Genomic DNA, 17,021 nt, shown 5'->3' with positions numbered 1-17,021 from the left:
TGGTGAATCTGCTCACTAGAATCCTGATGATATTTAGATGACCAGATAATGGCAAAATCTCTGATCTATAGGGGTAGTATGGATGTTTAGTTTTTGATGTTTTTTTGTTTATTAGTTAGGTTTTTAGCATTTTTAGTTTTGTGTGTTAGGTATGTATGAATAAATTAAATATTTTTTTAAAAAGTTTTTTTCCCCTGTAAGCTTTATTTATTGTCCAGATTTCACACCATATATGGTGATCAGAAATACAAGAGTGTGGATAATCTTAGTCTTGGTCTCTAGTGACATATCTCTACACTTGATTATATTTTTTTTCATTCCTTCATTGCTTCTTTTCCAAGCCTTCTGATTTCTTGGCTGCAGTCTTCATTTGGATTGATGACTAAAGCAAGGTATACAAACTCTCTATCTGAATTTTTGCATTGTCAATTTTAAAGTTGTGTAGTTCTTCTGTAGTCTTGATTTTTGTCTTCTTAACATTCAGTTGCAGTCCTGCTTTGGTACTTCCTTGTTTCAAGTCATTGCTGTTTTCTGCCATTAAGATAGTGTAACCTACATATCTTAAGTTGTGGATGTTTCTTCCACCAATGTAGCCATCAACAATCTCAAAAATAGAAATAGAAATGGAAAAAAGAGAGCTGGATAAAAAAACTGCTAATGGAAAACAGATGAAAATGGAAAAATAAATACAATGTCAAGTATGGAAAATTACACAGGAATGTCAAAAACAACATGAGAGGAACCAAAGGAAATTGTGGTTTGAACAATATACAGAAATAGAAGGCACAGAGAAAATCCATGACTCCTTTAATGAGCATAAAGAAATCAAGGAGGTTACAAGCATATTTTAACAATGACAATCACCACTATTGAAGGATAGTATTTTTTCTATATTGTTTGAAGTCAAGCATAAAATCATGAGGAGGGAGTACTTTGAAGAGCTATTTGAAGATAATAAATCAACAAAATTTGTTATACCAAATGTTGCTACTAGATCAGAATTTAAGGGGGGGGGAATGATTAACAAAACCCAGCAAAGTTCCTAGGCTCAGTGTTTTTGGAGGAATATTAAAGGTAATAGATTGAACATGAAGACTTTTGAATCAAATCTACAGAAAAGGAATCATTCCCATAATGCAGCTGAGATCAACCTTTATTGTATTACCTGAAAAGGAAACTAGCAGGGCTTGCAATGTATGTAGAACAATAAGCCTGATGAGCCATTTGTTTAATGTGTTCTTAAATATAAGTCATGTCAAAATTTACAAGAAGTGCAAAATGCACAGAGGATTGGAGACAAGCAGTTTTGATTCAGAAAGGGATTTGAAAATGTGGAAGCAATATTTTGCAGATGTATTTAGGAGAAAGGTGATGTGACATGAACGTGGATATTTGTGCTTACTTTACTGACTATGAGAAAGCCTTTAATAATATCCAACATGGAAAGGTTGTGAAAGTTTTGATAACAAAAGGGCTCGATTCAAGAGGTACTCATATAATGACAACAAAAATGCAATGCATTTTGGTCATCGTATAGACCAGTGGTCTCCAACCTTGGGCCTCCAGATGTTTTTTGACTGCAACTCCCAGAAGCCTTCACCACCACATCTACTGGCCAGGATTTCTGGGAGTTGAAGTCCAAGAACATCTGGAGGCCCAAGGTTGGGAACCACTGGTATAGACAATAAAAACCCAGGGTGGGGTGGGGGAGCAAAAGATTGGAGAACAGAGGACTTAAAGATACAAAGAGAAACACAAAGAGGATTTATATACTCACTGCTGCTTTTCTATTTGCGCTCTAACATCTTGACCGAAACACTTGCCGATTCAAAAAATGATATCACTGTAGCTGAAAACTTCACCTTAAATGTCTAATGTGCAAATGATATAATATTACTAGCTGGCAGCTTAGACAGTCTGCAAAGATTATTTAACAAAGTCAATGAAGTAAATGATGACCATGGACTAACAATGAATGTTAAGCAGTCAAAGTTCATAGTAAGAAAAAAAAAGAGCAATCAACTCAAAAATGCGGTTAAAGATCCAAAACAAAAGTGTGGAACATATTGAATATAAGCCTTTAGGAATCTAGCTGAAGAATGGGAATATAGCCATGCAATAGCTGAAATCCTATTATTTAACTTATGCTTGCAGGAGGGTGATGACATCACCAAAAAGGAGAGATTTTCAATCATTAGAAACTTTTTCCATCTGTCTCCTGGCTTCCATAGCTTCCCATGAGAAATGAAAAGTACATATTGTTTTCAGCTGATCATTTAAGTTAAAGGGAAAGGAAAAATAAGGAACTTTATGGCTGAAAAAGACTGGGGACTGGTTTGGACTCAACATGATGGCTGAAATCCAGTAGTAAGTCACAGTTAAAGTAGGCCCAATTGAAGCAGTGGAGATTCGGTGAGTCAACTCTTCCATAGGTTCAATTGATTCAAATGGACATACTCTAATTACAACTTACAACTAGATTTCAACCAGCATTGTGGTTTTGAGCTGCCTTGTACAAAATCAGTATAGTCATGATGATCTTTAACCTCTAGCAAGGGGGGAACAAGAAGGAAAATGAACATGTTTATAATATATATAAGACAGCTCTAACATCAAACATACACTGCTGGGGGGGAAGAACAGGTATTTGCATATTTCCTGTGCCAGTTATAAAACAGCTTGGGTGTTACCAGGCGCCTCACAACTGAATGTACATTAATAAATTCTAATGAAGTCTTAGGGGACAGAGTTAGCTATTCTTCAGTTTTTCTCTGGAGAGGCCAGCTTGCCACGTAAGTGGTGAACCAACATAGCTATGTTAATAAGCTTACAAATGCTGACAAGATCACAGCATGAGTTGTGTGACTCCAAGCCTGTTCTCATAACTTTGGTTCAGCCCTGCTGTTGTGCATCAAGTGAGGGAAATGGAAATTACACCAGGGAAGAACTTCAGCTCATTGCTGCTCATCAGGAAACATTATGTGCACAACAGAGATCAAATCTAGAATAGATTAAGGGGATATGATAATTCCTTCTATAGTTTCTAACATGTTTCTGGTAAATAAGGGGTTTCTTGTGAAAGCAAATATTAACAGGATGAGGGGATTCAATGAAATATTTTATTTACATGAAATATTGGCCACAGCAAGTGGCCAATAAAAGCATTTGCTCTGAGTGTAGGTCAACATAAATGGGACATGAAATCCTCCATGAGCTGGATTCTGACAGGAACTTTTAAGGACAGCATGTGAGGCCCCCAAAGTGGAGGCCTTAATGGGAGTGCCGTCGCTCTCGAAGAGAACCCTTCATACGCAGACATCCCCACCTCCGTCCCCAACGCGTCGGGAAGAGAAAGGTGTGGAGACCCCAGATTGGGAACAAGAGGTCGCCGAACCCCTTACCTTAAATAAGGGGGTAGATACGGGAGATTTGGAGGTGACTATGAAAGGGTTAACCCTTACCCCGGAACCCGGGGAATCTTTGGCGGGAAGATGGAGGGAGGAGATTGAGGCAGCAGTGGGAGATATAAGAGGGAAGCCGGCGGAGATACCGGGGGGATGGGAGTGGATCTGGATGGAGGATCCCTGGACCAACAAGTGGGAGCAGGTCTGTGTCCCCCATGAAGAGGCAGAGAAACGCCGTCAGCTTGGGCTGAAGCCTCGCCCTTCGTATTGGGGTGAGACCGAAGCCAAGGAGTGGAGAAGGAAGCTCCGGGAAGAAAGGGAAGCAGTAGCCCGTGAGTTAGAAAGGAAAAAACAATGGCATATAGCCGAATTGAGGGAGCTGGGGGGTTACCCGTCCCCTGGGGAGTCGAAGGAGGAGACGGGTCGTCCTGGGGTGAGTGGAGCGGGGATGAAGAGACTTTACCGCTGATATCTCTGGACGAAGAATTGGACCCTGGGCAGGGGACTGTGCCATTATTAACAGGACCTTGGAGACGACAAACCCTTTTATAAATAGTTTATGGACCCCGTTAAAGCCGAGCAATATGTTGCAAGAATCCTTGAACCCCTTTTTAGGGGTGAACCCTGTTGGAGTTGATGTTGCAATAAATACGGAACCATTTGATTTACCTCAACCGACTTGTCCTTTATTGGAAGAACAGACAGCCCCAAAAACTGAACCCTCACACAGCACACAATCTAGAAAATGTCATCAGCAGATAGGATGTGGCTTCAGGTCTTGCTATCAGTGTACCTTATTTGGAGCCAGTTGATAGCCAAGACTGGGGATTAGCTTACACCCATAAACTGTAACTACACATTCTCTCTTTTTTGTGCTTCCTTTCCTTTGCCTCTTTCTGCAACTATCTGTGACAAAAGTAGTTTCTTCTTCTCCTCTCCCCCACATCTCTTACCAATCCCCTGCCACCTCTACCATGACTTTCCAAGTGGGCGGAGCTAGCAGGAGACTGGTAAGAGATGTGGGGAGAAAGGAGCCTTAAACATGCAATTTGCTGCCTGCCATCACTGTCTTCTGAAATTGCACTTTTGATAAAACTGTGGCTATGGAATCAGTTGGACAGGAGTGGTGTCTCATGTATAGGATGACATTTGACTTGCCCTCCTTGTGCTCCCATTCTTTTACATAACTGAGGCAGCTGCTGGGAAATATGGCCACATGGCTGGCAGCTCTCATAGCTGAACCTTTTAACTGGAACATTCGTTTGCTTCAGATGTTTCTAAAGTGCACCTGAAAACTTATGTCCTCATAGAATAGGAGCCAAACCAAACAACTTTCAACATATCACGTGTCCGGCTGTAAGGCACATTATAGATTGAAATTTCCATTAATTGAGCTGGGATAAGGGCGCTGTTCAAACACTCTCCATGTTTTGTTTTGTTTCCTAGGTGCTTTTTCAGTTTCATATTAAATGCCAATAGACAATGGAGAAACTGTGTTCACTGATATTTATGCAGCTGTTGACAAGGTGATTTCCAAAATGACATATCTGCCTTAGTGAAAGTTTGGAAGATGTGACTAAAATTCTGTGACAGTAAAATTAATAACAAGGTATAATCAGATAAACAATTGTTAACACAGTGGTTCTTAACCTTGGGTTACTCAGATGTTTTTGAACTGCAACTCCCAGAAACCCCAGCCAGCACAGCTGGTGGTGAAGGCTTCTGGGAGTTGCAGTCCAAAAACACCTGAGTAACCCAAGGTTAAGAACCACTGTGTTAACACCCAGTGGTCAAAATCCTGTTGCTCAGTGCAGAACGTCACAGCCTATTGAATCAATGAGGATTTGGTGAGTCAACTCCTCTGTAAGTTTCACTGATTCAAATGTGCTACTCTAACTTCAACCTACTTTAGCATTTTAATTTACAGTTAAACTAGGCCTAATTGAACCAATGGAATTTTCAGAAGAGTTGACTCACCAAATCCTCATTGATTCAATAGGCCTACTTTAGAGAAATTTACTATGATAACCAACAGGATTTAGGCCAATGCCTCCTTAGTGCTCGAATTGTACTAATCCAGTGATTCCTTATTTAAAAATTCATTGAAAACTCCATATTTTTTTCACTGTTCCTTTCTACTATAAGCAGACTCATCAAGACTCACCAGAAAAGACAATAATGCTTAAGCAAACAAACTTAAGTTGAATTGACTAAAAGGAGGATGCCATGGCCTTATTAAGGTTACAAGACAGAGTGGGAATTTTAATGATGGAAACTTCTAGAAGTTACAAATGCATATGCTTGCCATAAGTCAGAAGTGGCATGACTCTGAACCTTTTCTTTTAATGGACCACTACCTTGCCAAGAACATCTATGGCACAACAAGCTGTTTTAAACTTTTTTTAAAAAAAATAACCTGTGGTTGATGAAAGGCAAAATGGTACTTCAAGGGACATTCAATATGCAGCTATTTCTTACTAATTTAATATGCTCACTTACAAACATAGTGCACTTGTTACAGTACCCTAGGGCAGTGATGGTGAACCTTTTTGAGCCCGAGTGCCCAAACTGCAACACAAAATCAACTTATTTATTTCAAAGTGCCAATACTGCAATTAAAACCTGAATGCTGAGGTTTTAGTTTAGGAAACATAATTGCTCCTGCACTGCAATAGTCAAATGTCCCCCCATGGGCGATATTAACAAATAAATACTTACTGGTGGGGCAAATCTGCCTTCCAGTGGGAAAGAGTTCCAAAGGCTGGGAGAGTCTTTGAAACACAGCTGCATCTTTGATAGTGCAGGGATAGTGTTAAAATACTCGTATGTGTTTCGGACTTCCAGCTTGACGCCGCGACGAGATAGCAGCAGGAGGACAGCTTTGTCCCCTGGGCTGAATTCTGACCTGTTTGGGACACCCCAGGGTGTCGAAACCACCCCGAAGAGGTGGTGAACTGGGGGGGGGAGCCTGTTGATCACGGGGGGGGGGAACGGCGGTCATCCCCGTTTGATCCAGGAAACTCCCTAATCAGCCAACGGGCAGAAACAAGCAGCTTGGGCTTGCTTGCAAGTCATCGACAGCCAGCTAAGAGAAGCAAGAATCAGCTATCTGTCATCAGTGATACTATCGGGTGAGATATATTTTTACAATTAATTGCTTATGATTACACCTGGAGAAGACAATTCCTATATACAGAAAAAAGAACCTACTATCAATCTCAGCAATCATAAAGCGGCAGAAAATCTGGAGAGAGGGATAGCTGATGCAAAGAAAATAATTTAAAGATTAATGGGACATTAACTACTCATTCAAATACATTTAAAATATACTTCAAGAATATTATAATTTGGCGTTATAAATCTTAAGAAATTTTCTCATAAGTTATACTTGATAAGTCTGGACTTTGTTTTGTCTACCTGAAGTCTTTTGGCATAATGCCACAAAAGTGACCTTGAGTACTCTACTGCTGCTTAAAGCTTGGAAACCTGTTTATTTCTTTATGATTTTTTTATGCCTGGCTGGATAAATTAACCCTAAAGTGGACTTTTAAAAAACTGTGCCTTGGGAATTAGGAAACCTGTGGGAATTAGGCCACCAGGCCGCGGATACAACCATTGCATTCTGCCCTGGTACTTTGGGGGTTTAAATTTGGTTCAGGCCTATTTAGCCAAAGCGGACTTTTTGAAATGACTCTGAAAACTTGGAATATCTGTTTAGCTGGCATCAATTTGCCAGGGATCAATTAGGACACAGATACAATCATCGATCTGGACTGTGAGACTTGGGGACTTTGAATCTTGGCTTAAGCACTTGGGTAGCTGGAACAGAATGGCACAACAAGGACAATTTTGGGATGAAACAAAATCTACCCTTCAAACAATACTAGAAATAGTGAGATCCCATTACCAAGAGACAAAATTATTCAATCAACATCTGAAGAACTATAGTCAACAAGTGACAGGGAACAACGAAGAAGGAAATGAGAGTGTGCTGGATGATGTATGCCAATCAAAAGAAGAGCTAGCGGAAATTAATGAGGAAAACCTAAGGGAAACAATGTCAATCTTGGATCCGAAGAGAGTATTAAGGGAAGACAAGGAGAGAAAATCAGCAAAATTAACCAAAAAAAAAAGCCTGGAAATTCTATTGAAGATAGACCAAGTGCATAAAGAGCTAGTGAACATAAATCAGATGCACAAAATGGTTTCAGAGGGCATGAAAGATGGCAGAATGCCTAGAGACACAGAAACACAAAGTGAAAAAAGAGAAATGAGAGAGGGAATTACTTAGAAAGATGAAAAAGGGGAAAACAAGAAGGGGCCCCTTAATGTTGAAAAACATGTATATATTTAACATCGGAAATTGTAAAGTGGTATATCCTTTATATAAAAAAGGAGAATTAAATTGAAATAAGGGAGCCCTAATCAGGGTAAAGATGTAATATGGTGGGTTTTAATTTTAGATAAACAACTAGATATAAAGCTGGGGCATGGATCAGGAACCACTTTCAATAATAATGTTATTAGAAGACCTTGAGAATATTGTACACTATAAGAGTAATATTATGATAGTAGTCATATTATATATTAAAATATGTACATGAATGGTTTGAATGTCTGAAAGATGTCTGGAATTTGGGGGGACAACCGGGAAGACACTGAGATGTAAAAAACAAATAATTGTAAGGAAAGCATGTAACATGATGTTTGACAAGCACAAACCAATGTAGATAGATTGAAAAACTAATAAAATGTTTTTTAAAAAATACTCGTATGTGTTTCAAACACTTTTGTTTTCTTAACGGGCTCCTTATAATATCTTTTTCATAGCAAGAGCAAGAAAAAATGTCCAAAAAGAGGCAAAAAAAAAAAAGCATCAAAGTGTTCATTGTGTGACTGTGCCCATCCTTATTCATTTATTACTTTCATTCCCCCCCCCCCCAGCTCAGGGCTTAGGAAAGTTCCTTTTGGTACAAATGCTGGAAGATAACTTTTTGGAGCACCAGCCTGTCAGAAGGCCAACATGGGGAGATTTAACAATCAGAGGTATTCGTCACAGGGGATACATTAATAGGCCACAAATTTTAAAAATCATGCAAAATGTAAGCTTTTGTGGCTGAATCACATGATCAGAGGGACTGCTGACATCATCTTCAGGACTCAGCCAATCCCAAGGGTACTGCAGCTGCCTTGGGAACCCAACCCCACTCTCCAGGGTCTTTGTGACCTCACAGAGCCCCACCTCTCTGCTGACAGATAAAAGGGGCTTGCTGTGCAGGGCAGGAGACCAGAAGGGAGGCCAGTGGCCAGTGGCCAAAGGGCAGTCAGGCAGAGAGAGCAGCAGTGGCTGCAGGACACCCAGTCCTTCTGCCCAAGGCAAGTTCTCTCACGAAAGCAGATGAATTTGCTAAGTGGGCTTGCGAGTTAAGGGTTCGAGGCTGGCGGAGATCCATGGTTTGAAGCTGGCTGATGTCAGCAATGGACCAGAGGGAAGTCGGTGGACATTGGCAGACAGAAGCTGGTGGAATCTCCCTGCAGAAGGGAGACAGAGGCCAGCAAAGGTTGGCGGATGAAGTCAAGGGATGTTAGCCTCCTGAAACCAGCTGGAGGAAGCTTGGTGGATATCCTTAGATGCAAGACCGTGTGTGTGTGTGAATGGCTGGTGGAGTGAAGGTGTGTGTGTGTCGGGGGTGGCTGGTGCGTGTGAGTGTGTGTGAATGCATGTGTGAATGGGCTGGCTGGCGTTCTGTGGAGATGTTGCCGGGGCATGTGTGTGACCCAAGCATTTGGGAGCTGGTGGAGGCTGGCTTCAGAAGTGGAATGGAAGAGATGAACGGGTGGATATTCCTGGTGGAAGCCAGTGGATGTTGGCAGGCGGAACTTCAGGATGAAGTTGCCAGAACATTGGTCGGTGGATACACCTGAGTTGAAGCCAGTTGATGGCAGTGGATGAGTTTGCCCCTCAGTTCTTTTTTCTCTCTCTTTCTCTTGCAGGGCCTGAAGCTTCCTCTTCCCCAGGGGGATGCGAGGGACCAGAAGACAGGCGCCCTGCTGGAGCTGAACCAGGCCGTTGTCTCCGCTGAGGATACCCATTTAGCCTCTTTTCCAAAAGCAATAATAGAATTTTCCAGAATGGTTTTGAAGTGCTGTCTTGTTTGTCAGGGGCTGTCACAGGATTATCTTCTCCATCCCCTCATTATATCTGGGGCCCAATACCTGGAGTGGGTCTTTGTGAAGTCATGGTGTGGAGCCTTGTGATGTCACATGAATAGGGAACATGATATTTCTCCACGCATGTGTGACGGAGTGAGCTAGGCATTGTGGGTTCCCTGTCTGAGCTCCTAAGCAAGTATATTATGTGTTGTGTTGGACAGACACAGGAAGCCAGTGAGCCCTGGTGCCATTCAGAGAGGGTTGGAGTTGGGTACCCAAACACTATGGCCACCCCGTAACAATAAATGAGACTCGCTCCTTCCCTTCCACCACTGCTCCTCACATTTGTTTGCCTGGCCTGGAGATTCAGGGGAGCCCAACCACTGCCTGGAATAGCAGCTCATTCTCTGAGACCTGGCAAGCCTCATCTTCATCATCAACACCATGTGCACTCCATTGACAGCTCCTTGCAGAGTACAAGTGGGGAGAAAATGTGCCATTTCAAAGAAGCTTCCAATCCAACCTTTCATGCCAGTGCCACAACTGAGGAAACGGAGATGGGCAATGATTTGGAGATGAGCGTACATTAAAATTCATGTGGATCCATGCCATGGATAGATGGCAAAAATACACGTGTACTGCAAAATCTGCTGCTTGAGGGCAGTGGCTGCCTCTGAGCACCTAGTGCAGTGATGGTGAACCTTTTTTGAGCCCGAGTGCCCAAACTGCAACACAAAATCAACTTATTTATTTTAAAGTGTCAATACTGCAATTAAAACCCGAATGCTAAAGTTTTAGTTTAGAAAAAACAACTGCTCCTGTACTGCAAGGGTTAAATGCTTGTTTCTCCACCCCCACCCCCACCCCATGGGCGGTATTAACAAATAAATACTTACCATTCCTCCAATCCTGCATTGGGCTAGAGCAGTAATGGTCACCATTGCACCCTCCGTTGGACCACCGCACGAGCAGAGGGGAGTGCCGAAATTCGGGACTGGAGGATGGGTAAGTATTTCTCTATGGCGACTTATGGCTCATGTGCCCACAGAGAGGGCACTGTGTGCCAGCTGTGGCATGCGTGCCATAGGTTCACCATCTCTGCCCTAGGGGAAACATAGAAAAAAACATTTTTGTATGTTGCCATCCTTTTTCCCCAGCCTGAAGCTCTGAATCAATATTGATAGTTGCATCTTGCTATGTTGTTGTATGTATTATCAAATTGCAAGTTATGGCAACCATGATATTTTTTGAAGTATAGTTCAAAGAGTGGTTTATTATTGACACACCCACTGTGTTTCTATGGCCAAGCAGGGATTTGAACCCATGTCTTTTGAGTCTACACTATCCAGCATACCTCTCTGGCATCTAGCATCCTATAGTGGACCTTCGACTTACAGACTTTTCGAGTTACAGACTTCTCTGGCTGCAAAATTTAGGTTCGACTTGCAGCCGGAAAATTGACCTACAGACCAGAAAAAAACCAAAATGGAACAAAAATGGAACAAAAACGGCCGGTTACAGGATTAATCGGTTTTCAATGCATTGTAGGTCAATGGAGACTCGACCTACATACTTTTCGACCTGAAACCACCATTCCAATATGGATTAATTCCATAAGTAGAGGGTCCACTGTATTTATTAGAGGCAGTGACTATGTTGGCTAGGGGACTTCAGGAATTGTACTTCATAGAGTAATTTGTCCAAATTCTATTTAGATTTCCCACAATGACCCTGATGTTACTCCTGAGTAGCCAGGGAAATTTAAATGGCAGCTAGAACCCTGTCACTCAACACTACTCAGATTATCAGAGTACTCCCACTGTATGCTACTTGTCACTGTCAGCCATTATCAGTGGAAATGCATGAAGCCTTCTACAAAGGACAATATACCCATAACTCCCTCAAAATTGGACCAATCATTCCCTGACATGTATTAGAGTTACGGATCTTCAGATGCTACATTGTTTAGAACTTCAGATATTCATTTATCAGCTTGTTCTTACACAGCAGCTTCATATTTAATCATTAGTTTGATCGGCCTCCTTTTTCCCTTTATTTAAGAATGTGTTGAAAACCCATCTCTTCATTGTTCTTTCCAACATGATCAGTCTTGCTTTTGTTGATTGATAGGTGGTGCATCATCCTTCACTTCTTTCTCCTCAGAAATCACACTTTATTGAATTGCATGCTTGCGAGTAAGCCCATTCTCTAATTTTTTCATAGCATCTAGTTCAGCACTAGTCTCAATAAAAGTAACAAATGGTGGAAAGATGAGGAGTCAATGGAAGCCACTCACTTCTATGGAAAATAAATAAATACAGCACTGTATTCACTGACAGGGAATACCTGGTTTGCCCCACTCATATATAAATAACAGAAACATTAGATGCCAGGAGCCAAACATCTCAAACCTTTTGCATATATCTGATGCAAAATAAAATTTGTGAATAAAATGTAATTGCTGGCAAAGACAAATGGTGTGCATTTCTGAGATAATAAAGGAAAACATAGTGAATTCTGTTCAACATGTCTACCTTAGGTTGTGGTAACTGTATGAAAGTTCATCTCTATGGTGTTGGATGGAAAACAATGAAAAATTTACGACAGCCTAGCTTTGTAGATCTGCCAACTCTTCGGGCAGTAGAATTACTAATGTCAGGGATGGCCTAATTTCCTGCCAAGTTCTGTTCTGCCTGGTAGATTTACTTCTCAGTCCAAGGAATTTTATCCAAAGTGTCTTAAAGTGTCACTTTTAAGTTTTTTTTAAAAAAACTATATAGCTGCTTGCACGCAAAGAAACAAAGACAACATTTGCAAGATATTAGCTGCAAATTGAAGAAGATTCAACTCAGATGTATTCACACTATGCATAAAATGAATATCTGTGGTGGACATGGTAGAGTGGCAGAAACCTGTAGGTACGTTCATTAAAATGACCACATATATGCTTCCTGAATGTGTATATGTAGCAGGCACACATGTAGCCTCTGAACATGTGATCTGCAACCCTGACAAAGATGACATTCTGTTTTGTCGCAGAATCATGTCCATTAAAATCAGATATTAGGGCAGAAACATTGCATGTTTTGAAATTAATGATAGTTCACTTGTGCAATGGCTCATGCACAACTGCAGCAGGATGCAAGATGCAGGGGTGGGGTATCAGAAGACAGGTATCTAGTTGTCTTGTGGGCTCCCAGGGGCATCTGGTGGGGCCACTGTGAGATACAGGAAGCCAGACTAGATGGGCCCTTGGCCTAATCCAGAAGGGCTCTTCTTATGTTCTTATGATGACAGACCTAGTCATTTCCATTAATTCAGCTGAGCCAAAATGGTAGGTAGGGATACCACCTTTTTGCCCACAATATATCTTATCAAGAGCCCATTTTCTTAGCAATTCCTGGCACAAAAGATTTCCCACAAGGGTTGAAGAGAACTGACTGTTTTAAGGAGGGGTCATGAACTTTAACCAAAGTACGCAGGTGATGGCCGATGCATTCACTATTCATACCTGCATGTTGTGCATGATAGTCTAATCAAAACACATGTCAAGTCTAGTTCAGGAAATGAGCCCTAAAAGATACTGTCTACAAATCTATTCTAAGTCCCAGAAAAGCTTGAAATTGCTTCTATCTCCTTGTAAGGCCTCAAGGGGTTCCCAGGTTTCATTCAAGCTTGAAGCACATGAAACACACTGTTCTGGGTATCATATCTTTTCATTTTGTTTTGATTTGCTTCAGAGGTACTGGTGCTTATGAATTTGAAGACTGCTATTCTTGGCTTCACCACCCCCCTTCCTAGCCAGGTCACAGTGATAAATGCAAGTTAAGAGTTCACAGTCCTGGTCACTGCAGAACCGTAGGCAACAGGGTGCAAATCAGATGAACAAAATGTTTCCCAGGATGCAGTACATCCAGGCAATCCATACTGGAGAAAGGATGCTCTAATAAGGCTGTCACACTTCATTAACACATTTAATTGCTGCCGTTTATATGATTTGAAAGCCTTCTCCCCATTGGTAGCTATATCGGCAAAACTTTCCAAAGCAGCTGGGATTAGCATTTGGCAACCACCTCCACGTGGATCTGATTCCAAGGCTTGAGCTGAAGAATGTCCCTCAGGCAGAAGGCTATAAGAAAAGGCACCTGGAAAATAACAGGAACAATATTAAGAAGACAGAACATGCCCTTGACTTTAAAGACACACCCAGGAGAAGCAAATGGAGGGATTTACATGAACATTGGCAAAGCCATCTCCAAATACTGAGCTGCTGCAGAAGAGCTGGGGGGCTTGGGGGGGATAGAGAAAGAACATTACTTCATATAAGCAGAGCTGCAATCTGCAAATAGTTTCAGGCAAGCCCATTCATTTCCACAGGAAACTTTAAGGACCGGGCTGTTAATTTGCAGGATCTGGATTTTCAGGCCAGCTTTGCAGCCGTATTTCACACCAGTCAAAACAATAAGGAATCTTTCAATAGTGGGATGACTTATCTATTTTTCCTGTGACTCTAAGCCAGGTCTGATGGATGCCTTCATTATTTCGTTCCAGAGGCTTGTGCCCGTCTATTTTTATACCAGTCCTGGCCAAGCATTTCATAGCAACAACCTATATACAGAATATATTATCTGTTGTGGTCTTAGCATGCAGAGTTTTTCAATTCTTCTTATAGGTGACCAAGGCTATGAATGCAATATACTGTAAATAGGGATGCTAAGGAAGAAGACAGATGGGAGGGAAGATGGGTGAAAACCTCACAGTCTGTGCTTTTGTATTTTTTCAAAATGCAAACAGTTTTATTTGTATTAGCTGTTCAGAGACTTTGTAGAATTAGGATACAGACTTATGTTGTTCTAATAAGTGCTGGTATTTTACTTCATGCATATTGTATTGCCAATACTGTATATTTGATTGCAGGAAGATAATGCAAACAGTTGGCTTTTCACTGGACAAACCCTATTCTCCCCACTTTATAACTCCCTATTCTCATTGCCACTACTTGACTTCTGCCATTGTAAATTTTTAAGTGAGGACACTGGGTCTTCTTAGCTTCTTAGCTGTCAACCTGCAACATTCAAGCAGATTTGAGGATTCTGCATGCAGCTTTAACCTATCTTTTCAAACATGTCCTTAAACTGAGAGCATTCTCCTGTGCTTTGAAGTATTGCTGTTTCTGTCCAGCAGAAAAGGCTGAGTTATCTCTCTGCAAGAAGTGAGATAACTCAGTCAGTGAGCCATTATGTTCCAACCCGGGGCTTTCACACCCCACCTGATCTCTCATGTGGGACCCCATGGAAGGAAGTGGTGCCATGTGTTACTCCCATGAGAACAGGATTCAAATGGAAGCCTGCATTGTCATGTCAGCCTGGGTGACTGGAGGGTGCCCCTTAGAGAGAGAGAGCAGTTGTTCTGCCCCTGGTGCATGGTAGATATAAAGGCTGCCCTGCCATCAGGGGAGAAGAAACAAGAGGAGACTCATAAAAGAAAAAGGTTACAGTATAAAACAGACCCAAAGAAGGTAATGGAGCTTGAGAAGGAGAAGAAGTCCTTGGCAGATCCACAGGGAAAGACTCAGAGACAGGAAGTGGTGACAGAAAGCAAGGCACCCTCAGGGAGGAGGACCCCAAGGAAGGTGACAGGGGAGACATCTCTATGACCTACTACTAAACTGTGACTTACTGAGCAGAAACCTCTTCAGAAGAAAAGCTGGAGGAGTAGGGATACACTTACAAAGGAGACCCATGCCAGGGGTCCCACACACTTCCCTTATAAGGAGCCCAGTGATGAGAACTGGACTCACAGGTCATATGCTTTCCCTCCTGATGAATGGAACAGGGGCAGTGGGGGCGAGGCTTTATATTGAGATTTGGGCCAGTGCCAAGAAGTAGGACGAAAGAACTGAATATGTTTGCAGAGCTGGTTGTTGTTTATCCCCTCCCAAGTTCAATACCCCTCATTTTTTTGCAACTTGTTGATCTGGAGAATATGGGTAAGGGATGCCTTGCCAACCAAGCTGAGGCTGGCAGGCCTCACACTCTTCTTTCCACCTGATGCAGAATATTTTCTTCTGCCTGCTCACTCTCCTATACCATATACTAAGTAGGGTATAAAGGTAAGACAAAAGAAGGCAAGTAAGACGTGAGAATACTGCTATTTGTTGTTACATGCTGCCAAGTGGCTTCCAACTTCTCAATTTCTGACCTCATTAACACTTCTCTGTAGATTTTGGCATCTCAAGGCTGTGGCTTCCTTTATCCCAGGAGAGAAGAAATCGAGAACCAAAACTGGGGGTAGGGGAGTGGGGAGGCTGGAAGAAGCAGGCAATATTTGAGAAGAAAGCAGGAGACCTGAAGAAATGAATGGGAAAAACAATTACTGAAAACAGAACAAAAGATAAAAGATGTTCAGAGAAACAGATCATGACTTTTATTATTGTATTTCTGTTTTAGTTGCATTGAGAACTTGGAAGTGGGGTCTTACAAGCAACATCATTACCTTAACTATTTACTTTGGAGAAAAATGAAGGTGTAGCAAAGTTACATTTCAGAAGTAATGTAATGAATTGGAACAAAATTTCTGTATTGTCATATCTTCTAGATTTATAAGGGGACGTGGTGGCGCTGTGGGCTAAACCACAGAAGCCTGTGTTGCAGGGTCAGAAGACCAAGCAGTCGTAAGATCGAATCCACGTGACGGAGTGAGTGCCCATCACTTGTCCCAGCTCCCGCCAACCTTGCGGTTCGAAAGCATGCAAATGTGAGTAGATTAATAGGGACCACCTCGGTGGGAAGGTAACAGTGTTCCGTGTCTAAATTGCACTGGCCATGTTACCACGGACGATTGTCTTCGGACAAAACGCTGGCTCTATGGCTTGGAAACAGGGATGAGCACCGCCCCCTAGAGTCGAACACGACTGGACAAAAATTGTCAAGGGGAACCTTTACCTTTACCTAGATTTACACTTCATTATGCCATTCTCTTATAAACAATGCAACTAGCAATATAATATGCTATTGTTGAACACTGGGACTGAATTACTTTTCAAAAGTAATTTTCCAAGTTGTGGTTTCACTTATACCCTAGTTTTTCTCCAATTTATTTATTAACTATATTTACAGCGGTCCTTTCATCTCACAACCTCAAGATGGCATCCTCCTGTTCTTCCCCATTTTCTCCTCACAGCAACCATGAAAAGTAGGTCCACCTGAGAGGAGCAACAGGCCCCAGGTCATCCAGTGTGCTTCATGGATGAGGGGGTTCTTTAACTTGTTCCACATCGGGACTCTAACCACTTGACTCAGAGCCATAAGTAGCTTAGATGGTAAATTGACCTTTCTTTCTATTCATTTTGGTAAAAGTTTTTTTTAAAAAAGACAATATCAATGGTGTGTGACTATACCAATCCAGGATTGGCTTGGATAACCTAATGGAGGCATGCACCATTGATGTATTTGCTATATTTTT

At 41.7% G+C, this 17,021-nt stretch overlaps 1 long non-coding RNA gene across 1 annotated transcript; it reads right to left on the bottom strand.

Annotated features, from left to right (window-relative positions):
• Positions 1-10,026: 10,026 nt before the first annotated feature.
• Positions 10,027-16,006, bottom strand: LOC140702627 (uncharacterized). Its single transcript, XR_012081850.2, has 2 exons — positions 15,759-16,006; positions 10,027-13,702 (listed from the first exon to the last, which is right to left on the bottom strand). It is a non-coding gene; the product is annotated as an uncharacterized LOC140702627 (long non-coding RNA).
• Between the last annotated feature and the right edge of the window lie 1,015 nt (positions 16,007-17,021).

The sequence above is a fragment of the Pogona vitticeps genome, chromosome 1 (genome assembly GCF_051106095.1).
Source record: "Pogona vitticeps strain Pit_001003342236 chromosome 1, PviZW2.1, whole genome shotgun sequence".
Classification (NCBI taxonomy): Eukaryota; Metazoa; Chordata; class Lepidosauria; order Squamata; family Agamidae; genus Pogona; species Pogona vitticeps.
This window is presented reverse-complemented; position numbering and strand designations above follow the sequence as displayed.